This window comes from Taudactylus pleione, unplaced genomic scaffold (genome assembly GCF_031769625.1).
Source record: "Taudactylus pleione unplaced genomic scaffold, aTauple2 ptg000021l, whole genome shotgun sequence".
In the NCBI taxonomy this organism is placed as follows: Eukaryota; Metazoa; Chordata; class Amphibia; order Anura; family Myobatrachidae; genus Taudactylus; species Taudactylus pleione.
In genome coordinates, this window is record NW_028284423.1 from 16,194,351 (window position 1) to 16,206,737 (window position 12,387).

At 32.2% G+C, this 12,387-nt stretch overlaps 9 non-coding genes across 9 annotated transcripts; all 9 read left to right on the forward strand.

The window, feature by feature from the left end:
- The first annotated feature begins 777 nt into the window (after positions 1–777).
- On the forward strand, positions 778–849 carry TRNAC-GCA (transfer RNA cysteine (anticodon GCA)). Its single transcript has one exon. It is a non-coding gene; the product is annotated as a tRNA-Cys (tRNA).
- Positions 850–2,175: 1,326 nt separating this feature from the next.
- TRNAY-GUA (transfer RNA tyrosine (anticodon GUA)) lies at positions 2,176–2,247 on the forward strand. Its single transcript has one exon. It is a non-coding gene; the product is annotated as a tRNA-Tyr (tRNA).
- Positions 2,248–3,573: 1,326 nt separating this feature from the next.
- On the forward strand, positions 3,574–3,645 carry TRNAC-GCA (transfer RNA cysteine (anticodon GCA)). Its single transcript has one exon. It is a non-coding gene; the product is annotated as a tRNA-Cys (tRNA).
- Positions 3,646–5,273: 1,628 nt separating this feature from the next.
- Positions 5,274–5,345, forward strand: TRNAC-GCA (transfer RNA cysteine (anticodon GCA)). The gene has a single exon. It is a non-coding gene; the product is annotated as a tRNA-Cys (tRNA).
- Positions 5,346–6,671: 1,326 nt separating this feature from the next.
- On the forward strand, positions 6,672–6,743 carry TRNAC-GCA (transfer RNA cysteine (anticodon GCA)). Its single transcript has one exon. It is a non-coding gene; the product is annotated as a tRNA-Cys (tRNA).
- Positions 6,744–8,068: 1,325 nt separating this feature from the next.
- Positions 8,069–8,140, forward strand: TRNAC-GCA (transfer RNA cysteine (anticodon GCA)). Its single transcript has one exon. It is a non-coding gene; the product is annotated as a tRNA-Cys (tRNA).
- Positions 8,141–9,465: 1,325 nt separating this feature from the next.
- On the forward strand, positions 9,466–9,537 carry TRNAC-GCA (transfer RNA cysteine (anticodon GCA)). The gene has a single exon. It is a non-coding gene; the product is annotated as a tRNA-Cys (tRNA).
- Positions 9,538–10,863: 1,326 nt separating this feature from the next.
- On the forward strand, positions 10,864–10,935 carry TRNAC-GCA (transfer RNA cysteine (anticodon GCA)). The gene has a single exon. It is a non-coding gene; the product is annotated as a tRNA-Cys (tRNA).
- A 1,328-nt stretch (positions 10,936–12,263) lies between these two features.
- Positions 12,264–12,335, forward strand: TRNAC-GCA (transfer RNA cysteine (anticodon GCA)). The gene has a single exon. It is a non-coding gene; the product is annotated as a tRNA-Cys (tRNA).
- The last annotated feature ends 52 nt before the right edge of the window (positions 12,336–12,387 follow it).

Genomic DNA, 12,387 nt, shown 5'->3' on the forward strand with positions numbered 1-12,387 from the left:
TACAGAAATCTATAATTTATAGAAGGCAAATATAAAGGACCTACCTAGTTTCTCTTAAAAAAGTACTTTCTTTCCCAAATGGTTAAACTGAAGAAGTAGGAGAAGCCTTATTGCAATATCAGTCTGAGTTCAATCCCTAATCCCACCAACTGTTCCAGAACCTCAATTTAATTTCTGTCCTTTCTATAGTAATATATTTAGAATAGTATAATATAACTGAACATGAAACATGTGTACTTTAATACTCACCCTCTTTGATAATTAAATAAGGAATTATTAAGCAATTACATTGCAGTATTCTGGAACTGTTGTTGTAATTGGGGGTTGATCTCAGACTGATTTTGCAACTAGGCCATTCGAGTTTATGCATCAAACATTATTTTTGAACATCTGAGCCCACAAGCCCAAAAATCAAAATGTCCTATTTTATTAGCAATAATATACTGTTGTCAGCTACTTTTTGAAAAAATTTATATAGGTTTGTTGCTAAGAATTTGTATTTTCTTAGTTCTGTTTGGCCTCTCAAGATATAAAGTCACAATATGTCCTGATGTCACTATAACTGACCAAATTGGAGCATTAGATGATCAAAGTTCCTTTTTGAGTATGCTCACAGCTTACACCTATGTGAACTCTGCAATCAAGCCCAGATTAATTTCTCCAAAGCATCACCATAAATATACATATTAATCTTTATCCTATAAGACAACATATATAGTACAAACACCTATACTTTCTGACTGCAATGTGAATGTTTTTAAAAGCTTGTACGCAATTGGTGGTATAGCTCAGTGGTAGAGCATTCGACTGCAGATCGAGAGGTCCCTGGTTCAAATCCAGGTGCCCCCTTTACCTAGCTTTTAATGTGTAAAGGTACTGAATCAATTTGCAGTTTACAGCTAGTTTGAAACTCAAGTACAGGAAAAGCTAACACAAGTAAGAGCAAGAAAACAAAAAAAGTGAAACTTTAACATTATATACTTCCTGATAGCACAGTTAGAGTGGTAGATTCCATTTTTTTGAAAGAGATTTTAACAGAAATCTATAATTTATAGAAGGCAAATATAAAGTACCTACCTAGATTCTCTTAAAATAGTACTTTCTTTCCGAAATGGTTAAAAATGAAGAAGTAGGAGAAGCCTTATTGCAATATCAGTCTGAGTTCAATCCCTAATCCCACCAACTGTTCCAGAACCTCAATTTAATTTCTGTCCTTTCTATAGTAATATATTTAGAATAGTATAATATAACTGAACATGAAACATGTGTACTTTAATACTCACCCTCATTGACAATTAAATAAGGAAAAGCATCACTTAAATAGTGATACTTTATCATTATAAACTTCCTGATAGCACAGTTAGAGTGGCAGATTTCATTTTTTTGATAGAGATTTTTACAGAAATCTATAATTTATAGAAGGCAAATATAAAGGACCTACCTAGTTTCTCTTAAAAAAGTACTTTCTTTCCCAAATGGTTAAACTGAAGAAGTAGGAGAAGCCTTATTGCAATATCAGTCTGAGTTCAGTCCCTAATCCCACCAACTGTTCCAGAACCTCAATTTAATTTCTGTCCTTTCTATAGTAATATATTTAGAATAGTATAATATAACTGAACATGAAACATGTGTACTTTAATACTCACCCTCTTTGATAATTAAAAAAGGAATTATTAAGCAATTACATTGCAGTATTCTGGAACTGTTGTTGTAATTGGGGGTTGATCTCAGACTGATTTTGCAACTAGGCCATTCGAGTTTATGCATCAAACATTATTTTTGAACATCTGAGCCCACAAGCCCAAAAATCAAAATGTCCTATTTTATTAGCAATAATATACTGTTGTCAGCTACTTTTTGAAATAATTTATATAGGTTTGTTGCTAAGAATTTGTATTTTCTTAGTTCTGTTTGGCCTCTCAAGATATAAAGTCACAATATGTCCTGATGTCACTATAACTGACCAAATTGGAGCTTTAGATGATCAAAGTTCCTTTTTGAGTATGCTCACAGCTTACACCTATGTGAACTCTGCAATCAAGCCCAGATTAATAACTCCAAAGCATCACCATAAATATACATATTAATTTTTTATCCAATAAGACAACATATATAGTACAAACACCTAAACTTTCTGACTGCAATGTGAATGTTTTTAAAATCTTGTAAGCAATTGGTGGTATAGCTCAGTGGTAGAGCATTCAACTGTAGATCAAGACGTCCCTGGTTCAAATCCAGGTGCCCCCTTTACCTAGCTTTTAATGTGTAAAGGTACTGAATCAATTTGCAGTTTACAGCTAGTTTGAAACTCAAGAACAGGAAAAGCTAACACAAGTAAGAGCAAGAAATAAAAAAAAAGTCAAACTTTAACATTATATACTTCCTGATAGCACAGTTAGAGTGGTAGATTTCATTTTTTTGACAGAGATTTTAACAGAAATCTATAATTTATTGAAGGCAAATATAAAGTACCTACCTAGATTCTCTTAAAATAGTACTTTCTTTCCGAAATGGTTAAAAATGAAGAAGTAGGAGAAGCCTTATTGCAATATCAGTCTGAGTTCAATCCCTAATCCCACCAACAGTTCCAGAACCTCAATTTAATTTCTGTCCTTTCTATAGTAATATATTTAGAATAGTATAATATAACTGAACATGAAACATGTGTACTTTAACACTCACCCTCATTGATAATTAAATAAGGAAAAGCATCACTTAAATAGTGATACTTTAACATTATAAACTTCCTGATAGCACAGTTAGAGTGGCAGATTTTATTTTTTTTATAGAGATTTTTACAGAAATCTATAATTTATAGAAGGCAAATATAAAGGACCTACCTAGTTTCTCTTAAAAAAGTACTTTCTTTCCCAAATGGTTAAACTGAAGAAGTAGGAGAAGCCTTATTGCAATATCAGTCTGAGTTCAATCCCTAATCCCACCAACTGTTCCAGAACCTCAATTTAATTTCTGTCCTTTCTATAGTAATATATTTAGAATAGTATAATATAACTGAACATGAAACATGTGTACTTTAATACTCACCCTCTTTGATAATTAAAAAAGGAATTATTAAGCAATTACATTGCAGTATTCTGGAACTGTTGTTGTAATTGGGGGTTGATCTCAGACTGATTTTGCAACTAGGCCATTCGAGTTTATGCATCAAACATTATTTTTGAACATCTGAGCCCACAAGCCCAAAAATCAAAATGTCCTATTTTATTAGCAATAATATACTGTTGTCAGCTACTTTTTGAAATAATTTATATAGGTTTGTTGCTAAGAATTTGTATTTTCTTAGTTCTGTTTGGCCTCTCAAGATATAAAGTCACAATATGTCCTGATGTCACTATAACTGACCAAATTGGAGCTTTAGATGATCAAAGTTCCTTTTTGAGTATGCTCACAGCTTACACCTATGTGAACTCTGCAATCAAGCCCAGATTAATTTCTCCAAAGCATCAACATAAATATACATATTAATCTTTATCCTATAAGACAACATATATAGTACAAACACCTATACTTTCTGACTGCAATGTGAATGTTTTTAAAAGCTTGTACGCAATTGGTGGTATAGCTCAGTGGTAGAGCATTCGACTGCAGATCGAGAGGTCCCTGGTTCAAATCCAGGTGCCCCCTTTACCTAGCTTTTAATGTGTAAAGGTACTGAATCAATTTGCAGTTTACAGCTAGTTTGAAACTCAAGTACAGGAAAAGCTAACACAAGTAAGAGCAAGAAAACAAAAAAAGTGAAACTTTAACATTATATACTTCCTGATAGCACAGTTAGAGTGGTAGATTCCATTTTTTTGAAAGAGATTTTAACAGAAATCTATAATTTATAGAAGGCAAATATAAAGTACCTACCTAGATTCTCTTAAAATAGTACTTTCTTTCCGAAATGGTTAAAAATGAAGAAGTAGGAGAAGCCTTATTGCAATATCAGTCTGAGTTCAATCCCTAATCCCACCAACTGTTCCAGAACCTCAATTTAATTTCTGTCCTTTCTATAGTAATATATTTAGAATAGTATAATATAACTGAACATGAAACATGTGTACTTTAATACTCACCCTCATTGACAATTAAATAAGGAAAAGCATCACTTAAATAGTGATACTTTATCATTATAAACTTCCTGATAGCACAGTTAGAGTGGCAGATTTCATTTTTTTGATAGAGATTTTTACAGAAATCTATAATTTATAGAAGGCAAATATAAAGGACCTACCTAGTTTCTCTTAAAAAAGTACTTTCTTTCCCAAATGGTTAAACTGAAAAGTAGGAGAAGCCTTATTGCAATATCAGTCTGAGTTCAGTCCCTAATCCCACCAACTGTTCCAGAACCTCAATTTAATTTCTGTCCTTTCTATAGTAATATATTTAGAATAGTATAATATAACTGAACATGAAACATGTGTACTTTAATACTCACCCTCTTTGATAATTAAATAAGGAATTATTAAGCAATTACATTGCAGTATTCTGGAACTGTTGTTGTAATTGGGGGTTGATCTCAGACTGATTTTGCAACTAGGCCATTCGAGTTTATGCATCAAACATTATTTTTGAACATCTGAGCCCACAAGCCCAAAAATCAAAATGTCCTATTTTATTAACAATAATATACTGTTGTCAGCTACTTTTTGAAATAATTTATATAGGTTTGTTGCTAAGAATTTGTATTTTCTTAGTTCTGTTTGGCCTCTCAAGATATAAAGTCACAATATGTCCTGATGTCACTATAACTGACCAAATTGGAGCTTTAGATGATCAAAGTTCCTTTTTGAGTATGCTCACAGCTTACACCTATGTGAACTCTGCAATCAAGCCCAGATTAATTTCTCCAAAGCATCACCATAAATATAAAAAAAAACATCTGAGCCCACAAGCCCAAAAATCAAAATGTCCTATTTTATTAGCAATAATATACTGTTGTCAGCTACTTTTTGAAATAATTTATATAGGTTTGTTGCTAAGAATTTGTATTTTCTTAGTTCTGTTTGGCCTCTCAAGATATAAAGTCACAATATGTCCTGATGTCACTATAACTGACCAAATTGGAGCTTTAGATGATCAAAGTTCCTTTTTGAGTATGCTCACAGCTTACACCTATGTGAACTCTGCAATCAAGCCCAGATTAATAACTCCAAAGCATCACCATAAATATACATATAAATTTTTTATCCAATAAGACAACATATATAGTACAAACACCTAAACTTTCTGACTGCAATGTGAATGTTTTTAAAATCTTGTAAGCAATTGGTGGTATAGCTCAGTGGTAGAGCATTCAACTGCAGATCAAGAGGTCCCTGGTTCAAATCCAGGTGCCCCCTTTACCTAGCTTTTAATGTGTAAAGGTACTGAATCAATTTGCAGTTTACAGCTAGTTTGAAACTCAAGAACAGGAAAAGCTAACACAAGTAAGAGCAAGAAATAAAAAAAAAGTCAAACTTTAACATTATATACTTCCTGATAGCACAGTTAGAGTGGTAGATTTCATTTTTTTGACAGAGATTTTAACAGAAATCTATAATTTATTGAAGGCAAATATAAAGTACCTACCTAGTTTCTCTTAAAATAGTATTCTCTTTCCGAAATGGTTAAAAATGAAGAAGTAGGAGAAGCCTTATTGCAATATCAGTCTGAGTTCAATCCCTAATCCCACCAACAGTTCCAGAACCTCAATTTAATTTCTGTCCTTTCTAGAGTAATATATTTAGAATAGTATAATATAACTGAACATGAAACATGTGTACTTTAACACTCACCCTCATTGATAATTAAATAAGGAAAAGCATCACTTAAATAGTGATACTTTAACATTATAAACTTCCTGATAGCACAGTTAGAGTGGCAGATTTTATTTTTTTTATAGAGATTTTTACAGAAATCTATAATTTATAGAAGGCAAATATAAAGGACCTACCTAGTTTCTCTTAAAAAAGTACTTTCTTTCCCAAATGGTTAAACTGAAGAAGTAGGAGAAGCCTTATTGCAATATCAGTCTGAGTTCAATCCCTAATCCCACCAACTGTTCCAGAACCTCAATTTAATTTCTGTCCTTTCTATAGTAATATATTTAGAATAGTATAATATAACTGAACATGAAACATGTGTACTTTAATACTCACCCTCTTTGATAATTAAATAAGGAATTATTAAGCAATTACATTGCAGTATTCTGGAACTGTTGTTGTAATTGGGGGTTGATCTCAGACTGATTTTGCAACTAGGCCATTCGAGTTTATGCATCAAACATTATTTTTGAACATCTGAGCCCACAAGCCCAAAAATCAAAATGTCCTATTTTATTAGCAATAATATACTGTTGTCAGCTACTTTTTGAAATAATTTATATAGGTTTGTTGCTAAGAATTTGTATTTTCTTAGTTCTGTTTGGCCTCTCAAGATATAAAGTCACAATATGTCCTGATGTCACTATAACTGACCAAATTGGAGCTTTAGATGATCAAAGTTCCTTTTTGAGTATGCTCACAGCTTACACCTATGTGAACTCTACAATCAAGCCCAGATTAATTTCTCCAAAGCATCACCATAAATATACATATTAATCTTTATCCTATAAGACAACATATATAGTACAAACACCTATACTTTCTGACTGCAATGTGAATGTTTTTAAAAGCTTGTACGCAATTGGGGGTATAGCTCAGTGGTAGAGCATTCGACTGCAGATCAAGAGGTCCCTGGTTCAAATCCAGGTGCCCCCTTTACCTAGCTTTTAATGTGTAAAGGTACTGAATCAATTTGCAGTTTACAGCTAGTTTGAAACTCAAGTACAGGAAAAGCTAACACAAGTAAGAGCAAGAAAACAAAAAAAGTGAAACTTTAACATTATATACTTCCTGATAGCACAGTTAGAGTGGTAGATTCCATTTTTTTGAAAGAGATTTTAACAGAAATCTATAATTTATAGAAGGCAAATATAAAGTACCTACCTAGATTCTCTTAAAATAGTACTTTCTTTCCGAAATGGTTAAAAATGAAGAAGTAGGAGAAGCCTTATTGCAATATCAGTCTGAGTTCAATCCCTAATCCCACCAACTGTTCCAGAACCTCAATTTAATTTCTGTCCTTTCTATAGTAATATATTTAGAATAGTATAATATAACTGAACATGAAACATGTGTACTTTAATACTCACCCTCATTGACAATTAAATAAGGAAAAGCATCACTTAAATAGTGATACTTTATCATTATAAACTTCCTGATAGCACAGTTAGAGTGGCAGATTTTATTTTTTTTATAGAGATTTTTACAGAAATCTATAATTTATAGAAGGCAAATATAAAGGACCTACCTAGTTTCTCTTAAAAAAGTACTTTCTTTCCCAAATGGTTAAACTGAAGAAGTAGGAGAAGCCTTATTGCAATATCAGTCTGAGTTCAATCCCTAATCCCACCAACTGTTCCAGAACCTCAATTTAATTTCTGTCCTTTCTATAGTAATATATTTAGAATAGTATAATATAACTGAACATGAAACATGTGTACTTTAATACTCACCCTCTTTGATAATTAAAAAAGGAATTATTAAGCAATTACATTGCAGTATTCTGGAACTGTTGTTGTAATTGGGGGTTGATCTCAGACTGATTTTGCAACTAGGCCATTCGAGTTTATGCATCAAACATTATTTTTGAACATCTGAGCCCACAAGCCCAAAAATCAAAATGTCCTATTTTATTAGCAATAATATACTGTTGTCAGCTACTTTTTGAAATAATTTATATAGGTTTGTTGCTAAGAATTTGTATTTTCTTAGTTCTGTTTGGCCTCTCAAGATATAAAGTCACAATATGTCCTGATGTCACTATAACTGACCAAATTGGAGCTTTAGATGATCAAAGTTCCTTTTTGAGTATGCTCACAGCTTACACCTATGTGAACTCTGCAATCAAGCCCAGATTAATTTCTCCAAAGCATCACCATAAATATACATATTAATCTTTATCCTATAAGACAACATATATAGTACAAACACCTATACTTTCTGACTGCAATGTGAATGTTTTTAAAAGCTTGTACATAATTGGGGGTATAGCTCAGTGGTAGAGCATTCGACTGCAGATCAAGAGGTCCCTGGTTCAAATCCAGTTGCCCCCTTTACCTAGCTTTTAATGTGTAAAGGTACTGAATCAATTTGCAGTTTACAGCTAGTTTGAAACTCAAGAACAGGAAAAGCTAACACAAGTAAGAGCAAGAAATAAAAAAAAAGTCAAACTTTAACATTATATACTTCCTGATAGCACAGTTAGAGTGGTAGATTTCATTTTTTTGACAGAGATTTTAACAGAAATCTATAATTTATTGAAGGCAAATATAAAGTACCTACCTAGTTTCTCTTAAAATAGTACTCTCTTTCCGAAATGGTTAAAAATGAAGAAGTAGGAGAAGCCTTATTGCAATATCAGTCTGAGTTCAATCCCTAATCCCACCAACAGTTCCAGAACCTCAATTTAATTTCTGTCCTTTCTAGAGTAATATATTTAGAATAGTATAATATAACTGAACATGAAACATGTGTACTTTAATACTCACCCTCATTGATAATTAAATAAGGAAAGCATCACTTAAATAGTGATACTTTAACATTATAAACTTCCTGATAGCACAGTTAGAGTGGCAGATTTTATTTTTTTTATAGAGATTTTTACAGAAATCTATAATTTATAGAAGGCAAATATAAAGGACCTACCTAGTTTCTCTTAAAAAAGTACTTTCTTTCCCAAATGGTTAAACTGAAGAAGTAGGAGAAGCCTTATTGCAATATCAGTCTGAGTTCAATCCCTAATCCCACCAACTGTTCCAGAACCTCAATTTAATTTCTGTCCTTTCTATAGTAATATATTTAGAATAGTATAATATAACTGAACATGAAACATGTGTACTTTAATACTCACCCTCTTTGATAATTAAATAAGGAATTATTAAGCAATTACATTGCAGTATTCTGGAACTGTTGTTGTAATTGGGGGTTGATCTCAGACTGATTTTGCAACTAGGCCATTCGAGTTTATGCATCAAACATTATTTTTGAACATCTGAGCCCACAAGCCCAAAAATCAAAATGTCCTATTTTATTAACAATAATATACTGTTGTCAGCTACTTTTTGAAATAATTTATATAGGTTTGTTGCTAAGAATTTGTATTTTCTTAGTTCTGTTTGGCCTCTCAAGATATAAAGTCACAATATGTCCTGATGTCACTATAACTGACCAAATTGGAGCTTTAGATGATCAAAGTTCCTTTTTGAGTATGCTCACAGCTTACACCTATGTGAACTCTGCAATCAAGCCCAGATTAATTTCTCCAAAGCATCACCATAAATATACATATTAATCTTTATCCTATAAGACATCATATATAGTACAAACACCTATACTTTCTGACTGCAATGTGAATGTTTTTAAAAGTTTGTACACAATTGGGGGTATAGCTCAGTGGTAGAGCATTCGACTGCAGATCGAGAGGTCCCTGGTTCAAATCCAGGTGCCCCCTTTATCTAGCTTTTAATGTGTAAAGGTACTGAATCAATTTGCAGTTTACAGCTAGTTTGAAACTCAAGTACAGGAAAAGCTAACACAAGTAAGAGCAAGAAAACAAAAAAAGTGAATCTTTAACATTATATACTTCCTGATAGCACAGTTAGAGTGGTAGATTTCATTTTTTTGATAGAGATTTTAACAGAAATCTATAATTTATAGAAGACAAATATAAAGTACCTACCTAGATTCTCTTAAAATAGTACTTTCTTTCCGAAATGGTTAAAAATGAAGAAGTAGGAGAAGCCTTATTGCAATATCAGTCTGAGTTCAATCCCTAATCCCACCAACAGTTCCAGAACCTCAATTTAATTTCTGTCCTTTCTATAGTAATATATTTAGAATAGTATAATATAACTGAACATGAAACATGTGTACTTTAATACTCACCCTCATTGACAATTAAATAAGGAAAAGCATCACTTAAATAGTGATACTTTATCATTATAAACTTCCTGATAGCACAGTTAGAGTGGCAGATTTCATTTATTTGAAAGCGATTTTTAAAGAAAGCTATAATTTATAGAAGGCAAATATAAAGGACCTACCTAGTTTCTCTTTAAAAAGTATTTTCTTTCCCAAATGGTTAAACTGAAGAAGTAGGAGAAGCCTTATTGCAATATCAGTCTGAGTTCAATCCCTAATCCCACCAACAGTTCCAGAATCTCAATTTAATTTCTGTCCTTTCTATAGTAATATATTTAGAATAGTATAATATAACTGAACATGAAACATGTGTACTTTAATACTCACCCTCTTTGATAATTAAATAAGGAATTATAAGGCAATTGTATTGCTGTGTTCTGGAACTGTTGTTGTAGTTGGGGGTTAATCTCAGACTAATTTTGCAACTAGGCCATTCGAGTTTATGCATCAAACATTAATTTTGAACATCTGAGCCCTCAAGCCCAAAAATCAAAATGTCCTATTTTATTAGCAATAATATACTGTTGTCAGCTACTTTTTGAAATAATTTATATAGGTTTATTGCTAAGAATTTGTATTTTCTTAGTTCTGTTTGGCCTCCCAAAATTTAAAGTCACAATATGTCCTGATGTCACTATTACTGACGAAATTGGAGCTTTAGATGATCAAAGTTCCTTTTTGAGCATGCTCACAGCTTACACCTATGTGAACTCTGCAATCAAGCCCAGATTAATAACTCCAAAGCATCACCATAAATATACATATTAATTTTTTATCCTATAAGACAACATATATAGTACAAACACCTAAACTTTCTGACTGCAATGTGAATGTTTTTAAAATCTTGTAAGCAATTGGTGGTATAGCTCAGTGGTAGAGCATTCTACTGCAGATCGAGAGGTCCTTGGTTCAAATCCAGGTGCCCCCTTTACCTAGCTTTTAATGTGTAAAGGTACTGAATCAATTTGCAGTTTACAGCTAGTTTGAAACTCAAGAACAGGAAAAGCTAACACAAGTAAGAGCAAGAAAACAAAAAAAGTGAAACTTTAACATTATATACTTCCTGATAGCACAGTTAGAGTGGTAGATTTCATTTTTTTGAAAGAGATTTTAACAGAAATCTATAATTTATAGAAGGCAAATATAAAGTACCTACCTAGATTCTCTTAAAATAGTACTTTCTTTCCAAAATGGTTAAAAATGAAGAAGTAGGAGAATCCTTATTGCAATATCAGTCTGAGTTCAATCCCTAATCCCACCAACTGTTCCAGAACCTCAATTTAATTTCTGTCCTTTCTATAGTAATATATTTAGAATAGTATAATATAACTGAACATGAAACATGTGTACTTTAATACTCACCCTCATTGACAATTAAATAAGGAAAAGCATCACTTAAATAGTGATACTTTATCATTATAAACTTCCTGATAGCACAGTTAGAGTGGCAGATTTCATTTTTTTGATAGAGATTTTTACAGAAATCTATAATTTATAGAAGGCAAATATAAAGGACCTACCTAGTTTCTCTTAAAAAAGTACTTTCTTTCCCAAATGGTTAAACTGAAGAAGTAGGAGAAGCCTTATTGCAATATCAGTCTGAGTTCAATCCCTAATCCCACCAACTGTTCCAGAACCTCAATTTAATTTCTGTCCTTTCTATAGTAATATATTTAGAATAGTATAATATAACTGAACATGAAACATGTGTACTTTAATACTCACCCTCTTTGATAATTAAAAAAGGAATTATTAAGCAATTACATTGCAGTATTCTGGAACTGTTGTTGTAATTGGGGGTTGATCTCAGACTGATTTTGCAACTAGGATATTCGAGTTTATGCATCAAACATTATTTTTGAACATCTGAGCCCACAAGCCCAAAAATCAAAATGTCCTATTTTATTAGCAATAATATACTGTTGTCAGCTACTTTTTGAAATAATTTATATAGGTTTGTTGCTAAGAATTTGTATTTTTTTTTTAGTTCTGTTTGGCCTCTCAAGATATAAAGTCACAATATGTCCTGATGTCACTATAACTGACCAAATTGGAGCTTTAGATGATCAAAGTTCCTTTTTGAGTATGCTCACAGCTTACACCTATGTGAACTCTGCAATCAAGCCCAGATTAATTTCTCCAAAGCATCACCATAAATATACATATTAATCTTTATCCTATAAGACAACATATATAGTACAAACACCTATACTTTCTGACTGCAATGTGAATGTTTTTAAAAGCTTGTATGCAATTGGGGGTATAGCTCAGTGGTAGAGCATTTGACTGCAGATCGAGAGGTCCCTGGTTCAAATCCAGGTGCCCCCTTTACCTAGCTTTTAATGTGTAAAGGTACTGAATCAATTTGCAGTTTACAGCT